Raw genomic sequence first — 25,602 nt, forward strand, 5'->3', positions numbered from 1 at the left:
TATCCTGGAAAGGCAGGCATGCGCACACGTGTGCAGGAAGCCCTGCCAGAATTCCCCGCAGCGGGGAGAAGGGGAGAGGGTCCGTGGGCTGTCCTGAGTCTCCCTCGCCTGCTCTCCTGGGCTGCATTTCTGCTGTCTTTACTGCCTCCGAGGTCCCTTGTTAACCAGACTTCAGTGTCATGGGCAGGTGCAGGAGCGGGTGGCCCAGGGAGTGTGGAGGACGCAGAGAACCCGACCTGTGACCAGCCTGGGGGCCAGGCCCGCCCCGAGCACCCGTGGCCCCGCGCTGTCGGCCAGAACCAGCCCAGGCCTGGCGCCACGGGGCGCTCGTCCCGTGGATCCACATAGAGACCACGGCCTGGCTTCCTTGCCATCCTTGCAGCCCCGAGAGCATTCTGACCTTGGATCTTTGCGCATGTCTCCCAGCTCTGCACCCACTTGGACTAAGGGTGCATGCACAGTGTTGAGGAAGCCAGTTCCATTCCCTGGGGGCGCTGGAGAGCGTGCAGGGCAGGCCTGCCGGAATGTTTTTTCCCTTGAGTTTAAAAAAATTTTTTTTTTTGGGGGGGGTACGCGGGCCTCTCACTGTTGTGGCCTCTCCCGTTGCGGAGCACAGGCTCCGGACGCGCAGGCCGAGCGGCCATGGCTCACGCGCCCAGCTGCTCCGCGGCATGTGGGATCTTCCTGGACCGGGGCGTGAACCCGCGTCCCCTGCATCGGCAGGCGGACTCTCAACCACTGCGCCACCAGGGAACTCCTAAAAATTTTTTTTTTAATTGAGATATATCTCACGTAGCATAAGATTCATCCTTTTAAAAAAATGTACAGTTTGGTGGGGTTTAGTATACTCGGTTGTGCAACCATCGCTCTAATTCCAGAAATTTTCATCACCCACTAAAGAAACCCTGTGCCCATGAGCAGTGCCTCCCGTTCCTGCTGCCCCCAGCCCCTGGCAACAATCGGTCTGCTGTCTGTCTCCATGGGTTTGCTCTTCTGGACATTTCATCTAAATAGAACCACACAGTGCGTGGCCTTTTGTGTTGGCTTCTTTCACTCAGCATCACGTTTTCGAGGCTTATCCATGTTAGCGTGTGTCAGGACTTCATTCCTTTTTATGGCTGAATCATATGGCACTTTATGGGTAGAGCACATTTTGCTTATCATTTGTCAGTTGATCGACATCTGGTTGTTTCCACCTTTTTTGCTTTTATGAATAATGCTCCTGTGGAGAGCCGCACATTCACATAGTTGTCTGTGTGTGGATGTGTGTTTCGCTTCTCTTGGGTGTTTTCCTTGCGTTTTGAGCTTGCCGTCCGCACGCCCAGGCGTGGTACCTGCGATTTCCTGGGCACGGTCGGTCGGCGGGGGCGGGGGTGGGTCATACCTCTCATAAATCAAAAGAATAGAATCGGTCATTCTGGCTTCGAGGCTGTTGAAGCACAATTGAAACTGACCATTTGGAAACCCTTAAAATCTTTTAAAATCTTAAAAAGAACACTTTTCAAAACTCATGGGACTTCTGTCTTAACGACAACAGAGGGGATGTGGGCCCCTGCCCTGACACACGCGGTCAGCGTCTCACCTCGGCGCCTGGAACACTCCAGAGTGTGTGTTGGTTCCCGGCATCGTCTTCGTCTGTAGGGTGACAACTGACTTTCTGAGGCCTTGCTTTTGCCTGCTGCTCCTTGCTTTTGTGCAGGCGTGTAGAGCACCTCCAAACAGCCCTAGAAAGTGGACACCCGTATTTCTCCTGTATCGCAGATGAGGGTAGAGATTTGCCAAAAGGGGGGACTGCGCCCACCGCCCTGGTCACCCAGCAGGGCCGTCCTCGGGAGGAGGGAAGCTGCAGCCTGTCTCTTGAGTGCGTGGAAGATGCCCATGGACCCGTCTTAGAAGGAGGACACCGTCCTTTCCTCCTGGCACCCTGCTGACCTCCATTCTTCTGTTGAGGGATGCCTTTTCCGCTCTGCAGGGGTGGATTCTGGGGTGCAGACACCGAGTAGGGTCACTCTGTGGCCAAGGGCAATAACAGCTCAGCAAGGCGTCGCCCCTCCTTGGGAAATGAGCTTCTCTCTTTTCCTTTCTGCTCTCTTTCCAGTAACACAGCTTCAAATGAAAATGAGGCTCCGCATCTCGAACCTTTCTGGTTGTTTAACGAACCCAGACTACAGGGGAATCCCTGAATGGACTTAACCTTTCCAGGGTTGGGGGTGCCTTGATATTATCTTGATACCACGTTGTACAGTTTATCAGGTTTTCTGTTGAGTCTTTCTTCTCACCCTTGTTCTGTAATGAGCCCGCTGGGAGGCTTCACCAGGGTTGTTTGTGTTTACAGATGGGAAACCGAGCCCCAGGCGGCCTGCTCGCAGATCACATTAGGTGGTCAGGACTACGCGACTCTAGCCGGGGGCCTTTGAGTACAGGAGTGCACTAAAGCTCTTTTTGCTATGTGACTTAAAAAATCTTTCTTTTTTTTTTTTTTGGACTGCATGGCTTGCGGGATCTTAGTACCCCGACCAGGGATCGAACCCAGACCCCCTGCATTGGGGGCATGGAGTCTTAACCACTGGACCACCAGGGAAGTTCCCCAAAAATCTTTTTTTTTTTTTAATATTTATTTATTTGGCTGTGCTGGGTCTTACTTGCGGCACGCAGGATCTTTTTTTTTTTTTAGGTGTGGCATGCGTGTGGGATCTTAGTTCCTCAACCAGGAATTGAACCCGGGCCCCCTGCATTGGGAGCATGGCGTCTTAACCACTGGACCACCAGGGAAGTCCCCGAAAGTCTTTCTTAAGGGCATTGTTTAAAGTGTAAAGATCCTGAAGATTTTATAAAATTACGTGCCATCCCCCCGCTTCTCTGAAATGCGTATGAAGTCCCGGAAGTCTCACCTTGGCCGTAGACACACTCATGACATTTCTAATACTAGGATCATCCTCTGTAAACTAGAGGTCAGCAGACTTTTTTCTGCAAACGGCCAGGGTCAGTGTTTTTGGCTTTGTGGACCGAACTACTCCTTTCTGCTGTTGTGGCATGAGAACAGCCGTAGACAACGTGGAAAGGCCGGGGGGGGGGGGGGTTGCGCCCCAGCAGGCGGTGGTTTTCACAGTGCGGCCCCCAGACCAGCGGCATCAGTCTCACCTGGGGCCTTGTTAGAAACGCAGCGTCTTGGCCTCATTGCAGACCTACTGAACCCCACACTGGGGCTCGGTCGGGAATCCTCCTGGGGATTCTGACGCTGGCTCTAGTTTGAGAACTGCTGCTCTAGAAAGGTGTGACTCACCTGCCATTTATATCGGAATTAACAAGTGCTAGCCTACTGAATCAGGGTTGGTGGTGCCCAGGAATCTGAATTTTAACAGTGGCCCCAAGATGGTCTTATGCCCATGAAATAAACCAATTTCTAAAGCGGGACTAGTTTGGACCAGTAGAGGAGATGGGGGAGGTGTCAGGGAACTTCTGAAACCTCAGCTGGGACTTGTTTGGGGTAGGGGGGAGTGAGAAGAGGGTGAAGTGGAAGATTGGGGTGAGGGTGGCCTTGTCCCAGAAGGTGGATTTCTTTCTCCCAACCTCTCATGTGTGTCCCAAAGCTGGGAGTTTCTGGAACTGAAATTCAGCCCTTCTGTTAATAGCTATCGGACACCACATTTCCTAATGCGTGTGTTTGGTATTTGAAATGAAAACAGGTCAGGAGCACACACTGTATGTTTCCTTTGATATAAATGTCCAGCGCAGGCCAGATGCACAGAGACAGAGCTGACGGGCAGTCGTCAGGGGGAGGAATGGGGTGATGAAAATATGCTGGAATTAGAGAGTGGTCGTGGCTGCACCGCTCCCAGCATGCTAAACCCCACTGGATTTCCTCTTTTTTTAAATTAATTTTTATTGGAGTAGAGTTGACTTACAATGTTGCGTTAGTTTCAGGTGTACAGCCCAGTGAATCAGTGACACGTACACCTATATCCTCTCTCTTTTAGATTCTTTTCCCATAGAGGCCATGACAGAGTATTGAGTAGAGTTCCCTGTGCTGTACCGTAGGTCCTTGTTAGTTATCTATTTTGTATATGGATGTACTCTTTGAAGGGGTGAATTTTATGGTGTGTGACTTACAGCCCAATAAAGTTGTTACTTCCCATAAGGAAATGGGTCAAGGTGTTCAGCCTTACCCTTGAGTTGCCCAGACCTGGCAGAGAGGAGGCTGATGGGAAGGCCCCTCCCAGGGCTTGTCCTGTGGGCAGACCCTCCACACCCCTCACCATGCATGTCACAGGGATTCCTCTGCTGGTGCTGGGTGGACCCACAGGCGGACAGCCTTGGGGGGAGAGTCAGGCCCTGGGCTGGGGGAGGGGCCCATGCTGTTCCTGCAGGTTAGTGGCAGGGGAGGGGGCTGCCGTGGGTGAGGTGGGTGCTGAGAGCCAGGGAAGTTTTTTTCTTAAAAATGTACTACTTATTTATTTTTGGCTGTGTTGGGTCTTCGTTTCTGTGCGAGGGCTTTCTCTAGTTGCAGCGAGCGGGGGCTACCCTTCATCGCGGTGCCTGGGCCTCTCACTGTCGCGGCCTCTCTTGTTGCGGAGCACAGGCTCCAGACGTGCAGGCTCAGTAGTTGTGGCTCACGGGCCCAGTTGCTCCGCGGCATGTGGGATCCTCCCACACCAGGGCTCGAACCCGTGTCCCCTGCATTGGCAGGCAGATTCTCAACCGCTGCGCCACCAGGGAAGCCCAGGGAAGGTTTTTAAGCAGGAGGTGATGGCGGGGATCTCTCCGCAGCAGAGGGCAGATGGCTCGGGGGTGTGGGCAGGAGTCGGAACGCTGCGGGCTCTGGTGCCGACAGAGAGAAGGCAAGGGATCTGAGGGGTACCCCGGGGCACAGCAGGGTCCACCTAGCGCTTGCCTGGAGGATGCCGGAGGTGTCCTGAAGGAGCTGGGCGGCTGCAGGTGCTGGTCCCCTCTCCCATCCCATTTGGTGGAGGCCCGGGGCTGCACGGCCATGGGAGTCCCAGCTCCTACGTGCAGGTGGCACCTCTAGAAAGCCCCGGGGAGGGAGCAGTGTGTTCCAGGGCAGCCCTGGCCCCTCCTCTTTGCCCAGGTGTAGTTGGGGTGATGGGGCAGGTGTGCTAGGGGCGCCTCCCCTGGGCCTCTGTGCCTTCCGGAGGGTTCCCGACAGACATTTGACTTGCCTTGCTGCTGTGTTTTCCATGCGTGGTCCTAGCTGCTTCAAAAGGAAAGGAATCATTTGGAAAACAAAACTCCCTTGAGTGTAATAATTATTGAAAAGTAGGTGGGTGTCTAGTTCAACCATTGGAGTCACTTTGACTCAATTTTTGTCCTTTCCCCCCCACCTCCTTTTTGTGAAACATCCGTCAAAATAAGGATGTCACAGACAAAACAAAGGCTAGGTATTGACTGGGCTTCTCTGGAAGGGAAGATTACAGTCGTTTTGCTTTTCTTGTTTTAAATAACATGCAGCCAGCGATATCCTGGTGAGGATTAAATGTCATGATGATGATTTCAGGGGCTCTAGAAGTGAGGAGATAGCGGAAAGTTCAGATGTCCCTTTCATTACAAAGCGTTAGGAAGAGTGTGTCTACATGGACGTGTGTTCACCGTTGAAGGGATTACAGACCACGTGTAGAAATGACCTCTGTGCGTAACAGAAAAAGCAGTAATTTAAAAGTGCAGTAAATATCAAACAGCCCTGGGCTGACAGCCTGCACTTTGGGGACCCAGTTCCAGTAGTAGCATTAAAAGCTAGACTTCCCTTGTAATTTAGCCCCAAGCTGTAGCCCGATATAAATAATATGAATCCCCACAAAACTGTCACTCATCAAATGAACCACCTAATTTTGCACAGATCAGTACCCATTCTGGTTATGTGACTTCTGGCAAATTGATTGCACTGTAGAATAAAAATCGATGGCTATAATTGAATAAGTCTTTTCCATGCTTTGTTCTCTTACCTTTCTTGTTATTCTTAATTGTAGATTGTATATATTTTTTTAATTTTTATATTTATTTATTTATTTATTGGGTTGCTCTGGGTCTTAGTTGCGTCAGGCGGGCTCCTTAGTTGTGGCTCACGGGCTCCTTAGTTGTGGCTTGCTGGCTCCTCAGTTGCAGCATGCATGTGGGATCTAGTTCCCTGACCACGGATTGAACCCGGGCCCCCTGCGTTGGGAGCGTGGCGTCTTAACCACTGTGCCACCAGGGGAGTCTGTTGTAGATTGTATTTAAATTGTCAGTAGATTGTATTTTTATAGTTGTGCCTTCAATTCATTAAAATTACATGCTGCGAAAACATAATCAGGTATTACTTTTCTCAGAAAGAGGGAGGATCTGAGAAAGTCATTTTTGGTTTTTGGCTATGTTTTTTGTTCTTGGTGGGGAATCAGGAAATCATGTTTCAGATTTAAATAAAGAAACAACATTTAGGTTTTAGGCGAACGAGGTTAGTACATTCTGGGTTTTCCCTCAAATCGTTCTAGTTTAACTGTTTAAGCGTTTAAAAAAATCATTGATTTCTAGTGAGAGAAGGGAAACATGTTAAGTTCAGATACATAAAACCTAGAAGTCTTCCATTGATTCTCCCCGCCTCCCAGGAATGAGGCGTTTGGACAAAAGTAATTGCACGGAACCTTTGTTAGTTCCAGAATTTCGAGCCTCCAAGTCCAGGGAACAGTGATGGACAGCGGGAGAAGCATTCTGGGGATTGGAATGCCTGCGAGCGGATCAGCAGCCCCGCTGTGCTTCTGTGACCCCAGCACACAAGAATTCTGCCCTTTTGCACCGGGCAGGGTCTTGATTGGGCCAGGCCAGTTAATGTAGCTGTTTTCCCCCATTCAGACGCTGCATTAGGGTTCAGAACCTGGGCAGGGTAGGGAGAGCCTCTCAAAGCCAAACACTCCCAGAAATCCCAGGTGGGATGCAAGGGAGCGCCACCCACTGGGACCGCCAGCATCTCCGCTGCTCGTGACGCTCTGCTGAAAGGAATGAAGCAGTTTCACTTCTTGCCCAGGAGTAGCTCATTTTCAGATGTGGTGGAGTAAAAGCAGGAAAGATTTTGGACTTCCCTGGTGGCGCAGTGGTTAAGAACCTGCCTGCCAATGCAGGGGGACACGGGTTTGAGCCCTGGTCTGGGAGGATCCCACACGCTGCGGAGCAGCCGGGCCCGTGCCCCACAGCTGCTGACCCTGCGTGTGCTCTGGAGCCCGTGAGCCACAAGTGCTGAGCCCACGTGCCGCAACTGCTGAAGCCCGCGCGCCTGGAGCCCGTGCTCCGCAACAGGAGAGGCCACCCAATGAGAAGTCTGCGCGCCGCGACGAAGAGTAGCCCCCGTTCGCCACAACTGGAGGGAGCCTGCGCACAGCGACGAGGACCCAGTGCAGCCCAAAATGAAAACAAATAAATAAATTTATTTAAAAAAAGAAAAAAGCAGGAAAGATTTCTCCTGAATGAAAGATCACTGTCACTGCTCTTACATCAGGAGCTTTGGAAAAATAACCCCTCAATATCAAAAGACAAAGGTTGTGGAATGATATGTGCTTGGAATAGCTGTAACGGGCTCCATCTAGAAACTTCAAGTTTCAAAAATTTCTCTGTGCAGCTCAATATTAAAGAAAAAACCAGACTGTTCCTGGACAAAACGAAAGGAATTGCAGGGAATGTATTTTAAGCCTGCTTCGTTGACTGGGGTAATTACCTATGATTCTGTCTTCTGAGTAGAGACCACATTCATTGTGTAATTAGTTTTTGCTTCAAGAAAACAGTATTTGCACAGATACCCTCCTGATAGCATGAAATTTTAGCTTTTAAAGCTTTTTGGGTTCTCACTAAATGGTGAGAATCTGGGGTTCTATTCCCATCATCCACTTGGCAGTGAGAAAATTAATGGGCTGGCATTTTAGGGAAACTTACATGCGTGGTTACTTCTCTTCCTGTGTTTATATCCACACTGTCAAAAATGCACCCTGGCTAGCTCATTGTTTAGGAACTTGGGTGTGAAGGACAGTCACTGGGTGCTCAGGCTGTGTTCATGGTACCGTCTGTATTGCATGAGAGCAAAAGGAGGAGCTGCTTCCCTTCGGGAAGAAGAACCTGTGGGTGTGTTTGAAGCTCTCCGGGTAACTCCACCTTGACCCGTGGCCTCCTGCAGCTGTATGGCCCCCTTAGCATGAGCTTCCCCAGGTAGCAACTCCAGGGCCTGGCAGTGTGGGCCCAGCATTCCCCTGGGAGCTGCATCCCCACTTCACTGCCCAGCGCCTGACACGTTTTAGCTACTCAGTGAATGTGTTATGCAACGGCCTTTGTCAAAGTCAAGGGCACCTTTCTTCCTTTTACTTTCCTTTTGCATATTGGGTTTTGAAAGCAGGTTTGTAGTCATCCAAACTGAGCTCTTTGTGGATCACCTAGCGGTATGTGTCACCGCTGGGCTCGGGTGACGCGGGCAGAACAGCTTGATATAAGGTAACCGTAACATCTAAAGTTTACACCAAATGACTTTTCTTTGATAGCTCTCATTTTACCTGTTTCAGGTCTCGATTTCTAAGAGTAACTTTACTTTCATTTAAACACAGTAAGAACAACAATAACAAAATCACTGCATACATTCTCACTTTTCACAAGATGAGCACGAGTTGGGAGATCTTGTCCAAAGGCGCAACTGCGTTTGTAAGACGGACCGTGGCAAAGGGTGCCGAGCCTTAAAGCCTCTGGTCAGTTTTAAAACCCGAGTGACCCTGACTCCCGGAAGTGTCACTGTAGGTTTTGGGTACGTACGGGAAAGGGCACGACTTCACAGTTCTTCTGGGTGGGGGGCGGGCAGCGGATTGAAACCCCGGCTGCACATTGGAATCACCTGGGGGAGGGAGGGGCTTTGAAAGCTGTCGCTGCCTGGCCACACCCTGGGCCAGTTAAGTCGGGGTCTCGGGGGTAGCCCAGCGTCCGTGACTCTGAAGCTGTCCGGGAGATTTGAATGTGCAACCAGGTGGCGAATCACGGCCTGACATTTTAGTTTTTACTCGTGTTGGTAGGTTTACAGACAGGCACCAAGAGCTCCCTGCAAAACCCAGAGAGAAAATTCCGTCCGTCTGGCCAGAGGTCCCCCGGGTACGCTTACAGGTGTGTTTTCTTAAGCCGAGGAGGCGTGTTTTCAGCCAGGGCAGGGAAGCAGGGTCAGGCTCTGGCCGGGTTCTCGTGGCCGGGGCAGTCACGGGAAGCAGGGGCGGAGGGGGGCACAGCCTGCAAGCTGAGGCTGGGGCCGAGGGATTTTTAACACAGCAGGAGAGCTGGGGTGCTGAGCTGTGCTTATGGGGTCCTGGCTGCCAGTTGCAGGCCTGCCAGGTGCCGGGGTAGACGCTTGAAGCGGGCATTCTCTAGGCGGGGTTTCTGAGTCAGCAGCGTTCTCCTCAGGGAGCTTGTCAGAAATGCAGAGTATCAGGCCCTGCCCCCGACCCGCTGCTTCAAAAACTGCACCAGAAACCCCGGGAGTGGGGGGAGCTTAGCAGGGTGCATTTAAGGCCCCTCCCGGAGCTCCTGTTTGTAGCCCAGGTTTGGGAATCTCAGCTGTATATCCTTTCTCTCGCTTACTCCTCACATCTGCTCTGTGGAAGCGCTTGTTATTTTGTAACACGTTACAGCTGAGGAGATCATGCTTTTACGTTTTCCAGCTGCTGGAAATTGAGGCTCGGGGATATATCAGTCCAGGGTAGCGACGTTGGCGGACGGCGGAGCTGCGAGCCGCGGTCAGCCGGGTGCCCCGGGGCTCTGGGCGTGGGCGCAGGACTTGGGGCCACTTGCAAAGCCCCTGCACCCCAAGTCCGTCACCTTTATGACATCTCCTTCCAGGACTGCTGGGATTAAATGAAGTGTGAGGTATGTAAGCGTGGGACCAGCAGTTGGTGTTAATAGATGGTTAGCTTTTGTCGTTTTTTAATCTTTTTAAAGGTTACATACTGTGTGGTTCCATTTATTTGATATTCTTTTTTTTAATAAATTTATTTATTTGTTTTTGGCTGTGTTGGGTCTTCGTTGCCGTGCGCTGGCTTTCTCTAGTTGCGGAGAGCGGGGGCTACTCTTCGTTGTGGTGCGCAGGTTTCTCATTGCGGTGGCATCTCTTGTGGAGCACGGGCTCCAGGCGCGAGGGCTTCAGTAGTTGTGGCTCGTGGGCTCTAGAGTGCAGGCTCACTAGTTGTGGCACACAGGCTTAGTTGCTCCGTGGCATGTGGGATCTCCTCGGACCCGTGTCCCCTGCATTGGCAGGCGGATTCTCAACCACTGCACCACCAGGGAAGCCCAGGCGGTTAGCTTTTAACAAACACTTATGTGGCCCTTGTGGGGGGTTACTTTCTACTTTATGCCCTGCTGTAGCGCTTGAGGTTTTTTAACAGCATCGTGGCCTGTGTATACATACACACAAGTCTGTGTACAGATAGTAAAGCAATGGTTATTTCCATTTGAACAGGCAAGAGCACGGGTAGCATAAAGACCTTAGAATTATGCATGAGTTAGGAAACAGGACGCTTGTGAATTGAGCTTAGACAGGCACTTAAAATCTCTGGACACATGGGCTTCCCTGGTGGCGCAGTGGTTAAGAATCCACCTGCCAATGCAGGGGACACGGGTTCGAGCCCTGGTCCGGGAAGGTCCCACATGCCGCGGAGCAACTAAGCCCGCGCGGCACAACTACTGAAGCCCGCGCGCCTAGAGCCTGTGCTCCGCAACAAGAGAAGCCACCTCAATGAGAAGCCCGCGCACCGCAACAAAAAGTAGCCCCCTGTCGTTGCAACTAGAGAAAGCCCGCGTGCAGTAATGAAGACCCAATGCAGCCAAAAATAAAATAAATAAATTTTAAATAATAGTAATTAAAAAGAAATCTCTGGACACAGTTCTCTTCTACCTCTAAACTTGGCGTGCACAGGGTGGTTTGAGCAGTGGGCTGGAGCGTGTTCGAAATGCTACAGCAACACCCGTCAGCTTCCCCGCTTTTCAGTGTCCTTGCAGTAGCTGTGATTGGTGTGTTTGGCCAGGCGGACGCCTGGTCAGAGGTGGCAATGAACAGAGCTGTCCTGTGGCCATGGAATCCCGGGGATGCCCAGTCACCACGCTGGGAGAGGTGGTAACAGGGCCACCGCCTGTCCAAACAGCAGGTGGTTACACACTTGCTTCCCTGTCAGTCCTTGGGGTGACAAGGGCCCACCCAGGGTTCTAGGGCCCACAGGCTGGGAGTCCATCCCAGGACAAGAGAGTTTTTTTTTTTATATGAAAACTGGAACAGAGAACTTCAGGCCTGAGAAATTGCTTTTGGCTGAAGATGAATCACACGTGAGTGTATTTTCTGAAGTTCGCATCCAAGTCAGGTAGAAAGTATGATTCCGACTGGGAAAAGAGCATATACCTGTTTGTCGGGGCGCAGTTACCTACCTGAATGCTTATTGTGACATCCTAGTTGGGGTAGGTACCAAGGTTAGTTATGCTGAGTGTTTTCAGGGTGAGAAAACCCAGGACTGGGATCTCACACCGTATGATTCAGGCGTCAGGTTCAGCTGGGAGAGCATTTCCAGCCAGTGCTTTTGAAGATCGAGAGCTACTAGCTTCAGAAAATGATCAGATTATTTCAGATTTCCAGTGGCACGTTCGGGTGCTTCTGAGGGGTCGGACTTGGAAGAGGTAGGGGACTCGCTTTTTGCACGTTGTCAGTGAGCGTGATCAGGTTGGCAGGAGATGGAAAGGAAGACTCAAAGCCGGGGCCAGGCGCACGCGGGCCGGGGCCGCTCTCTCTGATATCAGAGCCTTGTGGGGCTCTGTGCTGGTTTCCTGTGACGGGAGTGTCTGTGCAGGCCGCCGGGACAGCTGGTGATGTCGGCAGGCTTGGTAGTGAGGAAGTCGTTGGCTCAGAAGCAGGCCGACGGGAAGGGAGCGGGCAAAGCCCGTTCGGGAAGTCGCCACCAGCTGGAAAAGCAGCCCAGCCCGAGTGTGGAGCAGATGTGCGGCTGTGAACGGTGAAGTGTGCGGCGTGCGGCGGGGCCGTGAATCACCGGGCGCCCCTGCTGGTCCAGCATTGAAGTGTGCACCGTGCTCCGGGCCCTGTCACTGGCTCCCAGCCGGCGTCGTCCTGATTCCCCCCCCTCCACCCCCCGGCTGGCCGATTGACCAGGTGCTCCCCCGGCCAAGGTTAAGGTGTCAAGTATTTGATGTCACTTGCTTGTGTCTGGGTCATAGGAGAAACCCACCTAATAAATGTGTCAAAGGGAGGGTGAGGACGTATTCCTCCTAGTTTGCGCAGCAGGCGTGGCCAGATGCGAGGGTTTTGCCGTGACCAGCCGTGCGCTTGAAGAGGAGAGGATAGAGTCGCCAGGACCACTGTGTTTTCCTTCACCTTCTACCAAGTGTTTTCTGGTATCGCTCTGGTAAAGGAAAACCGCAGGCAATCCTTAGACTCTGCTAGGAATGGACGCACCTGAAAACTGCAGCCTGGTGCAGAGCTCACCAAGCACCCTTAACAGTCGGCGTGGGCCGGCAGGCTGCTTCTCATTGGGCACACATGGACCCCAGTGGGGAGTGGGCGTTCTGTTACCAGCCGTTTCTCATTGCCTGTTTGGGGAAATGAAAGCTTGCCGAGGTTTTTCTCTGGCTTTCCTGTGAAGACTAGTCTCACTAGTCCTGTGACTAGTCTCTCCAAGAGTGAGAATTCCACTCTTGAGTTTTTCTAGTATTTCTGAAATTCCCCTCCCCTAGGTCACGATTGTGAAAATAGTTCAGAATCCTGGGTGTGACGTTTGAGCTGCCGGCTATTTTTGCTTGTAACCTTATCGTGAATCTCTCTACGTTTTTAGCCTCCCCTTACCCGCAGGGACCTCCTAACTCTAAGCACTTAGTTACTAAGACATTGACCACCGAATGGTGACCCGCAGGCACATTCGTACGTGTGGCTGATGAGGGGAACAGAGCCCTTGAGAGAGCTGGACCATTTCGGTTGCAGGGAGCCAAAGCGTTTTTAATCCCCAGAGTAGAAAAGGGAATACGCGCACTCCCCCAGCTGGGACACCTCCAAGATGCATCAGGCGTGGTGGGAGAGGGCCTTGTGCCAACGCTGGAGGCCCGCGTCTCCCTCCACCACCCCCTTAGGTCTGATTGTGTCCCTCCTGCTGGCTGGCTTCTCGGGCAGACTGCCCCACGGGCAGGGGATGGTGGCCGCACGTGGCCCTGGGCATGTGCTCTACAGGCGTGCCTTCTCAAAGGGGGTCCTTTCCTCCCTGTCAGGCCTAACAGGTGCTCACCTAGACTGCAGCCGGGGGTGACTTTGTCCCACACACGTCTGGTGATGTCTGGAGGTACTTCTGGCAGCTGAGGGGGAGGGTGGCTCCTGGCACCTGGTGGAGAGAGGCCAGGGATGCTGCTTGCCGTGCTGCAGTGCACAGGGCGCCCCCCCATAGAGAGCGCTCCGTCCCGGCGTGTCAGTAGTGCTGGGTTGAGAACCACAACGCCAGACCCAGCGAGTGGTCCCTCGCGTGGGTTCAGCAGTGAGCCTTCGCCGTTGGGAAAGGGGCAGGGCAAACGGGACGGTGGTGGGGACACCTGTGGGGGACAGACGGTTTTCTCAAGAGGAGGGAATGTTGACAGACAAAAGGGAATCTCTGGAGTTAGCTGCTAGGTGTGGGCCCCCGGGGGGCCCTTCCTCTGTGTTCTCCGGAGTAGTGAGGACACAGCGGATGCTCCGTAGACGCTTGCTGAAATGCATGGAAGTTGCGGATGCATCTGGAGCTCTTCAGGCGGGATTGCATAGCTCAGCATTTACTGCTGTGCTCAGGTGTTGGGAGTTTTGGGAACATACTGCAGGTGAAGCAAGGGTAATTGATGAGCTCTGAAAAGTCATCTGATACTGGTCCGCAGTGCCCTCCCCAGCCCCCTTTCTCTGCCTTGGTTTTGTTTGTACAAACCTTGCCGCTTTGTCAGCTAATTTTACACCCACTCTTTTTCCCTGCCCGGTAGGTACCATTTCTTAGTTGAACCCCTCTCCGTTTCTTCTCGTGTCATCTGCAGACCCTGATGATGTCTTAGGGCAAGAAGGGACTGGGAGTTACACACCCTCGTGTGATGGAGAAAACACCGAAGTCCAGGGAAGTAAAGGACACTCCCCAAGGTCACACAGCTGGTTTTTGGCAGGATAATGCTAAAAGGAGGTTTGTTTGGGGCTGTTTCTTAAAAAAAAAAAAATAACACGAATGACACAATCATATAGTTGCTTTTAAAAAGTAAATTTATTGGGCTTCTCTGGTGGTGCAGTGGTTGAGAGTCCGCCTGCCGATGCACGGGACATGGGTTCGTGCCCCGGTCTGGGAAGATCCCACATGCTGCGGAGCGGCTGGGCCCGTGAGCCATGGCTGCTGAGCCTGCGTGTCTGGAGCCTGTGCTCCGCAACGAGAGAGGCCACAACAGTGAGAGGCCCGCATACTGCCAAAAAAAAAAAAAAAAATTTATTTATTTTTGGCTGCGTTGGGTCTTCGTTGCTGCACGCGGGCTTTCTCTAGTTGCGGCGAGCAGGGGCTACTCTTCATTGCGGTGCGCGGGTTTCTCTTTGTAGTGGCTTCTCTTGTTGCACAGCACAGGCTCTAGGCGCGCGGGCTTCAGTAGTTGTGGTGCGCAGGCTCAGTAGTCATGGTGCACGGGCTTAGTTGCTCTGCGGCATGTGGGATCTTCCCGGATCAGGGCTCGAACCCCTGTCTCCTGCATTGGCAGGTGGATTCCTAACCACTGCGCCACCAGGGAAGACCGTATATAGTTACTTCTAAAGAGTCATAAAAACAATGGTAGTGGATATGGGTTAAAAAAAGCAATAATTATTCCAGCCTGGGGTTTCAGAGACTTGTGCAAAATAGATGCAGGCTTACCTCCTCCTTTTTCTAAAAATAAATAAATAAATAAATAAATAAATTGGTTGCGCCGGGATTTAGTTGCGGCTCGTGGGCTCCTTAGTCGCGGCACGCATGTGGGATCTGTTTCCCTGACCAGGGGTCGAACAGGGCCCCCCGTCATTGGGAGCTCAGAGTCTTAACCACTGGGCCACCAGGGAAGTCCCTAGACTTATGTCCTTTGAGTATCTTTATTACGTGGCATTTTTTCCAGTTATTAGTTGGTGAACTGGCAGTGTGACATTATAGGGTGACATCTGGGTTTTTTTTAAGACTTTATTTTTTAGAGCAGTTTAAAATTGACTGTGCAATACAAAGATTTCCAGTGTACCCACCCCCCCCCCCCGTACACACACAGCCTCCGCCGTTCTCAGTCTCCTCCACATTTGTCACCAGGCCTGAACCTGTGTTGACACACCGTCGTCAGCAAGTCCGTAGTTGACATTGGGGTTCACTCTTGAGGTGGGACATTCTCAGGTTTGGACAGATATATAATGGTATCTATCCATCGTTATAATATACAGAATAATTTCACTGTCCTGAAAGTCCTCCTTGTTCCACCCATTCATCTCCTGATGATTTTTAGACTGTCTGCATAGTTGAGCCTTTTCCAGAATGTCGTCTAGTTGCAATCCTACAGAAAGTAGCATTTTCAGATTGGCTTCTTTTATGTAGTAGTATGCGTTAAGGTTCCTCCATGTGTTTTCATGGCTTGATAGCTCATGTCTTCTTAGTGCTGTGGAGCAGAAAATGATGTTACTTCTTATGGAAGGAAATATCGATTAAAAAAAAAAATTCCCCGCCCCTCATTTGTCCTTCTCCTCCCTGGGTTGCTGAGCAGCTTCTCTTGTCCAGTTGGTCCTGTACATTGTGCTTTGGAAATAATATCACTCAGGGAGCGTCTATTATGTAGCAGATTCTTTGCTACGTGTAGGACATACATTATCCATTTGATTCCTTGACAGCGACAGCGCTGAGCTATGTACTGTTATTCCTACTGATAAATGAGGAAACTGGAGTGTGCACACCTTAGTTAGTCCAAGACTATGAGCCAGTACTTAGTGGATGCAAATCAGGGCTCTCGCTTTCTGGATCCTGTGTGCTTTGCACCTGCACCGTCTCTGATCGGAGTATGTGCTTTAATATGGTAACGTGGGTGTTCTCCAGTAGGGCAGGGCTGAGGGTTCCCTGAGGACACCACGTGGTGGTCTAGACCATCTTCAGAACACTGTTGGTCATTGCTGTTGGGATTGAACAGGAGTCACTGCAGAAAATACTCTTCTGTTTGGTTAAAACCTGCTGTAAGGAGTGAAGTAAGTCAGAAAGAGAAAAACAAATACCGTATGCTAACACATATGTATGGAATCTAAAAAAAAAAGGTCATGAAGAACCTAGGGGCAAGACAGGAATAAAGACGCAGACCTACTAGAGAATGGACTTGAGGACACGGGGAGGGGGAAGGGGAAGCTGGGACGAAGTGAGAGAGTAGCATGGACTTATATATACTACCGCATGTAAAGTAGATAGCTAGTGGGAAGCAGCTGCATAGCACAGGGAGATCAGCTCGGTGCTTTGTGACCACCTAGATGGGTGGGATAGGGAGGGTGGGAGGGAGGGAGACACAAGAGGGAAGAGATATGGGAACATACGTATACATAGAGCTGATTCACTTTGTTATAAAGCAGAAACTAACAAACCATTGCAAAGCAGTTATACTCCAATGAAGACGTCAAAAAAACAAAAACCTGCTGTAAGGAATTTGTATTTCTACCTGAGATGCACAGTTTGTTCCTGTCCTTTAAGTCCTATGTCGTGTTTTGTTTGAGTGTTGCTTGGTGAAATTAGCTCTTGTCTTAAAAGAGGACAACTGTCCCCTTTCTTGGGCACTTGTTCCTCCAAGTCCTCTGTGGCTTTGTCCTCTCCTGTCCCCACTAGCTGGTGTTGGTCTCTTATCTGTCTGAACGATCAGCCCCTCGGGAACCTTCGCTTGCTGTGTGGTCGGCCCGCTTGGGTTCTGGGTTCTGGGTGCCTGCCGGGTCCTCCCGCCCCCGCCCCACTCCCGCAGTTTGTCGTTTGTCGTGCTCTCCACGGTCGTGGACTTAGAGATCGTTCGGTGCTTTGCCTCACGTGCAGTGGACTGCAGCCGTAAGATCGGTTTCTCTGCCCCTTTGACAAGCAAGGGAGAGCTGGAAATGCCCTCTCTCGGAGCTGGCCGGGCGGAGGTCGGGGGCTAGAGGTCCCATTTGGTGGGCAAGTTGCTGCTCGAAGGTGCCGGATTAGAGACGATCCCCCGGCACAGGGACAGCGGAGAGGGGAAGGGAGCAGGTGAGGGAAGAAGGGGACAGCTGGATGGAGGGGAACGGGTGTGAACACCAATGGAGTGAAGACGCTAGAAATGATGAGATAACAGCGGTCCAGCGCTGGCGTGAGAAGGCGTCCCTGAGGAACCTCGTCTCTGCGCTGGCGGGACACTTCCTACCCGCCTGCCTTCTCATTCACCCTGCAAATTCCCAAGCTGTGTGGGCGGCTTCCCCCAAAAGAGGCCTTGGAGCCTCTTGGGAAGGAGTCAGGACGAGCATCTTCCGGGAGGGAGAAAGGGAGCCCCAGGACAGAGGGGCTGTGTGGTGGGGGTGACCGTCACATGAGAGCTGAGCAGAAGCGGCTCCACACGCACCCCGCCAGGGCCCACGCGGAACACGCCCGCCGGTGGCCGCAGAGCCGCTGTTCAGCCTCCGCTGCGGAGCCGTCCCCAGGGCCTGGCCGGTGCGGGAGGGAGGAGGCGTTGGCGAGAGCACACTCTCCCTGCCTGACCGCTGGCCTCCAGCTCACGGGGAATGTCAGCCTCGCCCTGCACTGGCCCCGGAACTTCAGCAGCCGCTGCAGCGCCGAGCCCAGAAGGTTCCCTTAGAAGGCGCGGGCTGCTGTGTCCTCCTTGGCCACTCGAGGTTGTCCCTGTTCGTCCCGACAGATGCCAGCTCCCAGTCTCGCAGAGAGCTTTTCGTCGTTACGGAAAGCAGGTTTTATCCTGCTAACCCTGGAAACAGCTCGCTGATGGAAACAACGCAATGCCAATATTTACTGTAAATATGGTGACCTAATACTTTCATTTCAAAACTGGGAGTCGGGAAACTTAAAGCACGGCTCCTTTCTCCCTGACAGGTGACCTCAGGTAAAACATCTGACTTACACTCTGTGGTTGCTTGGAGGACCAGAGCTCTGCAGGAGGGAGGGGTGGGCTGTCTATGTGTACTGCACGTGCGGATGTATAGGTGGCAAATAACTTCTGGGAATCAGTCTGTCTGCCTCCCCAGTTCCACCCCTCTCCTCCTCATGGGTCCCAGTTCCTTCATCCCACTCTTTGTTTTCTTCCTTGACTGGTGAGCTCAGGTAACATATCTCATCACTGGCCTCAGTTTCCTCATCTGTAAAATGGGTGGAAAACCCTCCCTGTGGCCTTGTTTCCAGGACCTGCAGGGCCTGATGTGTTGCCTGACACTCGGGCAGTGCTCAGCAGATCGGAGCCTCAAATTACGAGGGACGTCTGTGACTCTCGTTTGTGTGTGTGGAATGTCCGTCTTCCCTCTGCACTGGCCTGTGCCAGCTCGTCTTCTCCCTTATTTGCCTGCCTGTTTTGTCTCCCTTCCCGTCTTCCTCCCCCTTCCGTCCTCCTTCCCCTCCCCTTTCTTCTTCTGCAGCTTTATGTAGGTATGTCATTTCCATACTATACAATTCGACCGTTTTACGTGTCCAGTCCAGTGACTTTTAGTAAAGTCAGAGTTGGGCATCCATTCCCGGAATCCAGTGTTTCAGAGCATTTCCATCACCCGAAAAAGATCCTTTGTACTGCCTGGTCCCACCCCGGCCCCAGGCAACCACGAATCTCCTCTCGGTCTTTCCGGGTTTGCCTGTTCTGGACATTGATATGAATGGAATCGTGTTCTCTGTGGCCTTTTGTGCGTGGCTTAGTTCCCTCAGCATCACGTGGTTCAGGTTCATCCGTGTTGTAGCCTGTGTCACTAACTCATTCCTGTTTCTTGCTGAATACTAGTCCGTCGTGTGGACAGACTGCCTTTGTTCATTTGTTCATCAGCTGGTGGGTATCTTCGCGGTTTCCCGTGCGTGCCCTGTCTTAACTGTCCGAGTGGGCGCATCCCCACCTCCGGTGGGCACCCGGGGGAGGTGATGAAGCGCCGTGGCCAGGGGGGAGACAGGTCACTTAAGTCCATGGACTATCAGTCAGTTCCATCGCTTGTAAATAGGGCTCCTAAAATATGTCATAAGCTCGTTAGGAAAATCTAATAAACCAACTATTTGAAAAATGTGTTTCATGTCGTCTCTGTCTGACCTCAGGAAGTAACTCTGGATTCCTGTAACGTGGAGAAAAATCCCCGGCTTCATCAGACTGACAGCTAAATGGACGAAGCTTCGGGAGGCACCTCTTCCACGTTGCTTTTCTTAAGATAAAGCGTGTAGCGTGCTCGTGTCCGGTCTTGCCTCCTGCTAGTGTGGAATGGGTTCGTCTGTAGAGTGTCAGGATGTCTGGGGGCGGCGGGCTGCACCCCGAGGCTGGATGCCTTGTCTTGCATTGTTTTGCCCTCTCCATGGAGTGGAGCGAGCGTCGGGCGGTCACAGACACCTCGTCCTGCGCCCAGGCCCTCCTTCACGGGGTCGGCGAGTCCCTCGCGGGCCTGGCTCTGCGATCAGTGCCCAGCCCGGGACAGTGGGGGACACTCGTCCCCGTGTTGTGCATCAGGCCACTGGGCGATGGGAGGCGCCGTTTATTGGCAGAAGCGCGGGAACTGGGTGGTCCCGGACGCTTGGCTCGTGGAGCAGGGGTGCTGAGGTGGGTCGCGGTTGAAGTATGGGGGTTGGCTGGAGTTGGCCGCGTGCTCCCCTCCACGACGGCTGGAAACCGCTATTAGTGTGTTTTATTATGGTCTGCGTGGCTCAAGGGAGCCTGGGGCTGTCTGAATTCCGCAGCACGCATCTGGTCTTGACCACTGAGGAAGGCGCTAGAGTAACTTGCCTGTTTCCAAGTTTCTAGAAGAGCAAGCAACTCGTCATAGAACATCCTTTGTTTCTTTTCAGAGCTTTCACAGCAAGTCCAGTGCAAACTTAGGCCCTGTAGAGTTAAAGCCAAAAGGAGACAAAACCTTAGAGAACGCTAAGACGGCCTCCCTGCCCTGCCTCAGTTTACGTTGGAAAACATCTGCGTATGATGGTCAGGGAGGGGAGAGGGCCGGCACTTCTTCCCGAAGCGGCCTCAGCTCTGTGACCTGCCTGGGAGAGCAGTTATCCGCTGAGATGCAACACGAGTCTTCCGTGGAAGGAAACGGGAAACCTAACAGAGGGCTGGATGCATGGAATCGGCGACATCATTATCTTGACTGAAATTTCACCAGGTGGCTCTCGGGGTTGAGATAGACAACATCGAGTAATACCAGGTTACACCGAATATTCATGGTTTTTGTCACTTCCCTTGGCGTGCTTGAGGCCAGCAGCCCTTGCCTGCCCGGTGAGCGGCGTTGGTTTTCCACAGCCGTGAGGGGGCTCTGGGGAAGGGGCGGGTTTCTGCTGGTCATCCCCTGTGGTTTGGGTGCCGTGTATTCACGTGATGGGTCTCCTGCCCTCCTCACCCGCGTTTCCTTGCTGCGGCCTGGGATCTGGCCAGGAAGGAAACCTTGTGTGTTCTTCTAAGGCTCAAGAGCTTCCCCACCCCCTCACCCTCCAGAAAACAAGTGACTGAGGGTGAGTCTTTGAAAACCACAGCTGGAGCTCCTAGTGCCTTCTGTGTGTGCTTCCTAACTGCTCATTACAGCCCCACCTCCAGGCCTTGCAAACGCCCTTCCAGAGGAATTCTTTTAAAAAGGCTTTAAGGGGAGTTCCCCGATGGCCTAGTGGTTAGGATTCCGGGCTGTCACTGCCATGGCCCGGGTGCAGTCCCTGGTTGGGGAACTGAGGGTCCCGCAGACCACACAGTGCAGCCAAAATAAAAATAAAATAAAAGGCTTTTAGGAATAGAACTCAGTTGAATGACTCAATGAAGTTCTGACTTTTTTTTGGTTTTGACATTTTATATATGTGTACTTGTATACACACACACGTGTACGTATATGGATACACTGTACATGGGAAACCGTCCGCAGCATCGAAGGGTGAACGACAGGCATCACCCTGAAAGTGTCCTCATGCTGCGCCCTTGCGATCTCTCCTTCCAGCCTTGCCCCCAGCCCTGACGCCAGTCTGCTTTCTGACCCACTGGGGGTCAGTGTACGTTTTCTGGAATTTCATACAAACGGACTCTGGTCAGTACTCATTCCTCTCCGGCTGCTCTCCTCAGTAATTGTTCTGAGGTCACCTGTGTGGGCGAATATACCAATAGTTCGTTCCATTTTTTCACTACTGCACTGGCAGGCTGTGTGTTACGTGCTGGTGGGAATCTGTATTTTTGAATATTAGAGGCTACCTTCTAGAAATAGTTGAGAGCTAACGAGGCGGACAGAGCCAACTTCCCTTGGCTGTGAAGGCTGCCGCTCTGGACGGATGGAGAGAAGCACGTGTCCGCCACTTCCGATTCCTGCGTTTAGCCCCAATGCCGCGAGCTCTGACTTCAACCTTGACTTAGGTCTTCTCTAAACTGGGAAGGTTATCTCCTACCATGTTGGAGGCCATTGGACACCTTCATTTTATCACCAGCAGGAGAACAGTGGAAGGTTTTTCAGGGGATTATTAAGGGGTGTGACGTCCATCTGGGAGGAGAATGTGACTTCACAAGGCCTTGCACACCTGCTTCAGTGTGCCATTCCCAGCCCGCCTGCTCTACTAGTATCTTTTTAAAAAAAATTCAAAGAATGTCTGTAGATGTACTTAAAGGCAGTCTTTCATACAGAAAAAAAAAATGTAAATTGAACTCACCTGTATAGTTGATTCCTGTCTTAAATTCTTGTGACTGCGTGTTAGAAAACAAAAATTTGAACCTCAGGGTTAAAATCTGCTGTTGTCACGGTTGCTAAGTGAAAACAGATTCAGAATTCTAGGCAGGTGTTCAGCCCATGGAATATTCTGCAGCCATTCAAGCTGCTGTTTATGCGGAGTTTATAGGAGGGCAGATGCTCGTAACTTAATGTAAAATTGAATGTGCAACGTAGAAAGAGGAAACAAAATTGAGAGTACAGAAAGATGTTACGTGTTTGTGTTTTGGTGGTTGAATGTGGATGAGGTCCCCCCACCCCCATTTCTTTAATACTTTCAAGTAATTTAAAACTTTTCTGGAGTGAGTACTTGTTTTTAAGAAGGAAAATGAGTGTTGCATGCAACCTGCTTTGCAAAACTGGGCTTTCCTGACTAGGGTTACTGGCAGACTGAAAGAACTTCTCTCTTGAAAAGTGAATATGGTAACATATGTACGCAAGGGCTTTTGTAATGGAGAAGATATTACAGTATAGATTACCGTACATGCGTTTGATGTGTTTGCGGCCTTCTCCCTTTGGCTTACATAATAAATGATGAAAACCCTGTAGAGTTTCCAGCTGGGGCCACCGAGAATTCCTAGGAAGGGAAAGCGGAGTCGACAGGAGAGAAGAAGCTGGGAGAGATGCCGGTGTGACAGTAGCTTTTTCTTTCTGTGGTCCGCTGTGTGTCAGACGCAGGATGCTCACTGCACTGTCCCTTGCCCCACGGTTAGTATTCCCCCCCTTTCCCGAGGTCACACAGCTCAGCAAGGGCACTGACAGACCGCGATGTCCCAGTCTGCCTTTGAGGCATTGCTGGACACTCCTCAGCAGTTACTCACCATGAGTTACATGCAAAAACGACCAGAGACTTTTCAGTAACGGGCCACAGAATTGAATCTGATGTCGCAATGCTGTGCGGTGTGTATGTTTGTGCGTGGTATCGTAACTTGGCCACTTTTTTTTTTTTTTTTTTTTTGCTGTACTGCGCGGGATGTTAGTTCCCCAACCAGGGATCGAACCCGTGTCCCCTGCATTAGAAGTGCAGGGTCCGCTGGCCCGCCAGGGAAGTCCCAGTATCGTCTTTAATAAGCATTCTGTGTTACAAGTTTCTCTTATTTATGATTTCCTGAGATTCTTTCAGTTCTTGTTAAAGCAACATAAATTTAAGGAGTTTGGACCTTTTCCCCTCAACCTAGTTAGCGTTCTACTTAATGATTGATATATCTTTTATTTAAAGGAACTCCTGAAGGTCCGTGTGGGGTTCTGAGCGATTTCTGAAATGCATTCGCACTTTTCCGTTGCACCTTGGCAGCCACGCCTGTCCTGGGGTCCTCGGGAGAGAATTCAGCTGCCGGGCGTGCGGCGGCTGGATGACTTTTAGTCCTAGCCTGTAAGCACGGTGGGCTCTTAAGGGGGAGTGGAGGTCCCCTCCTGTCCCTGAGTCTGAAGGCAGCACGTAACCTGATGGCACACATGCCTTTGGTCCATTCAGAGCCTTCAAGGGGATCTCCCCCGACGTGCTCTCGCAGCTGTGGAAGGCCGGGGAGCCAGGCAGGATTCGGTCTGGTCCTTCGGTTTCCTCGGAGATGCTGTCTTGCGTTCCACACCAGTGCCACGTCGGGGAGGGCCGGAGGCCCGGTCTGTCCCTCTCTCACGTTTCCCCTCCCTCCCGCCTTTCCTGGAGGTGGGGTGGGGTCTGTCTTGGGAGGGAAGTAAAGAAAGCTGGAATTTGTCTCCAGTGCTTCCAATGTGCCCTTTTCTGACACCGTCCCGCCCATCAGGTGGCTGGGGTGCCGTCCGCCTGGCAGGGGCTCGTCATCCAGTGGGTTGGCCCAGGAGGTCTGCAAGCCCTGTCGCAGTCAGGCTTGTTGTTGAATCCTTGCAGCTCTTCTGTGGCTTATAGGACTTTTCTAAGACATTTAATTTAGTGACTTGTATCTTAAAAAAAAAAGATGATATGGGTATCCATTTCTTAAAGGCTAAGGTTTCAAGCTACTCTTGGGGAAATGATGCGAGTTGCCTTCTGCCTTGCCCCCGTGATCCCTCGAGCTGGATGTTGCCGTGTTTAAAGGAGAGCCCTGCCGTGCTGAGCTCTGTTTCTCCAGGCTTCTGAAGGCGATGGAGTAGGGCTGCGTGTCTGCTTACTTGCTGTCCTGTTCCCACGTCCCTACAGCCCGGCTGCCCCGGAAGTTCTCACCTGTGGGCTTCACCCAGCAGCTTCCCTGGGCATCGTGCCCTGGGCCTCACAACTGCTAAAACACTTTGAGGTGGCATCTTGGCTTCCTGGTGCTTTTGCTGAGGTGCGCTTTATCCATCAGCATGACCTTGACCCCAGGGGCCCTAGGCCTCTCACCGGGCAGTGAGCTGGCCTGTCATTGGATATGGTTGTTGAAGTGCAGATGCCAGTCGCCGGTGTCATGGTGGTATTGATGTAAGAGTGGCATAACCCTGCTGTGGGCAGTACCGAGGGACACCCCAGCAAGGGGCTGGTTCTGTTCTAGAACAGATGCTTTTGGGGCTGTGCTGCTATGTGTTTTCTGAGTTTTGTTGCTTTTTTATTTCCTTGAAATAGTAGACACACCCTCTGTTTTTTTTTTTTTTGGCTGCACCTCGCGGCATGCGGAACTTCCCCGACCAGGGATCGAACCCGAGCCCCCTGCAGTGGAAGCACAGAGTATTAACCACTGGACCGCTGGGGAAACCCTATTTTTTTTTCTTTTTTTTTGTGGTATGCGGGCCTCTCACTGCTGTGGCCTTTCCCGTTGCGGAGCACAGGCTCCGGGCGCGCAGGCTCAGCGGCCATGGCTCATGGGCCCAGCCGCTCCGCAGCATGCGGGATCTTCTCGGACCGGGGCACGAACCCGTGTCCCCTGCATCGGCAGGCGGACTCTCAACCACTGTGCCACCAGGGAAGCCCCCCCTTTTTTTTTTAATGTGTATATTTTTGGTAATGTAACTTGCATTCAGAAAAGTGATCCCACAGTGATAAACAGCTGGATGAATTTTCATGGGATGAACACAGCTGTGTAACCCACTACCCAGATCAAGAAATAGAACGTTCCTATTTATGTTCTGGGAATGTTCTAGTCTCCCAGAGGTGCCCTTGAGTCTCCCCGCCAAAATACTGCTATCTTGAACTTTCACACCACAGGTTAGCCCCTATTTGACTTTTATGTAAATGGAATAATATATTTATGTCTAGCGTTTTTTTACTCAATCTTACATATGTGACATTCACTCCTATTATTGCTGGTGGCAGTTGTAGCCCGTTTTCTTTGCCGAACCTCAGTGTTTCTTTTTTTCTTTTTCCGGTACGCGGGCCTCTCACTGTTGTGGCCTCTCCCGTTGCGGAGCACAAGCTCCGGCTGCGCAGGCTCAGTGGCCATGGCTCACGGGCCCAGCCGCTCCGTGGCATGTGGGATCTTCCCGGACCGGGGCACGAACCCGTGTCCCCTGCATCGGCAGGCGGACTCTCAACCGCTGCGCCACCAGCGAAGCCCTCAGTGTTTCTTTTTCTAAGGGCACTTCTGAACGTGGTTTTGAGCTTAGTTTAGTCCCTTCTCATCCTTCCCCAGAGGCGAGCCATCTTGAACACAGATTTGGCGTCTGTGTTGCCTCGGAGCCTGTGTCTGGCTGCTCTGCGGTGGGTGTCTGCCTTCCAGAAAATTCATTGTTTTCCCACAGCCGGTGGGTAACTCTTCAGTAGAGCCTTGGGGATCATGTGAGCTGCTTCTGGGTTTCACTTC

At 51.9% G+C, this 25,602-nt stretch overlaps 2 protein-coding genes across 2 annotated transcripts in view; both read left to right on the top strand.

Moving 5' to 3' along the window:
• SHROOM2 (shroom family member 2) overlaps window positions 1-25,602 on the top strand; it is a gene marked incomplete at its 5' end in the record, with an annotated part of 133,117 nt that overhangs the window by 14,928 nt on the left and 92,587 nt on the right. The gene's annotated exons all lie outside the window — the stretch shown is intronic.
• CLCN4 (chloride voltage-gated channel 4) overlaps window positions 1,682-25,602 on the top strand; it is a 456,505-nt gene continuing 432,584 nt past the window's right edge. Inside the window, exon 1 of the mRNA XM_082680601.1 lies at window positions 1,682-1,693. The gene's annotated coding sequence lies outside the window, so the exon portion shown is untranslated. The remainder of the gene's footprint in view (window positions 1,694-25,602) is intronic.

Source organism: Grampus griseus (genome assembly GCF_964374135.1).
Source record: "Grampus griseus genome assembly, chromosome: X".
NCBI classification, from domain to species: Eukaryota; Metazoa; Chordata; class Mammalia; order Artiodactyla; family Delphinidae; genus Grampus; species Grampus griseus.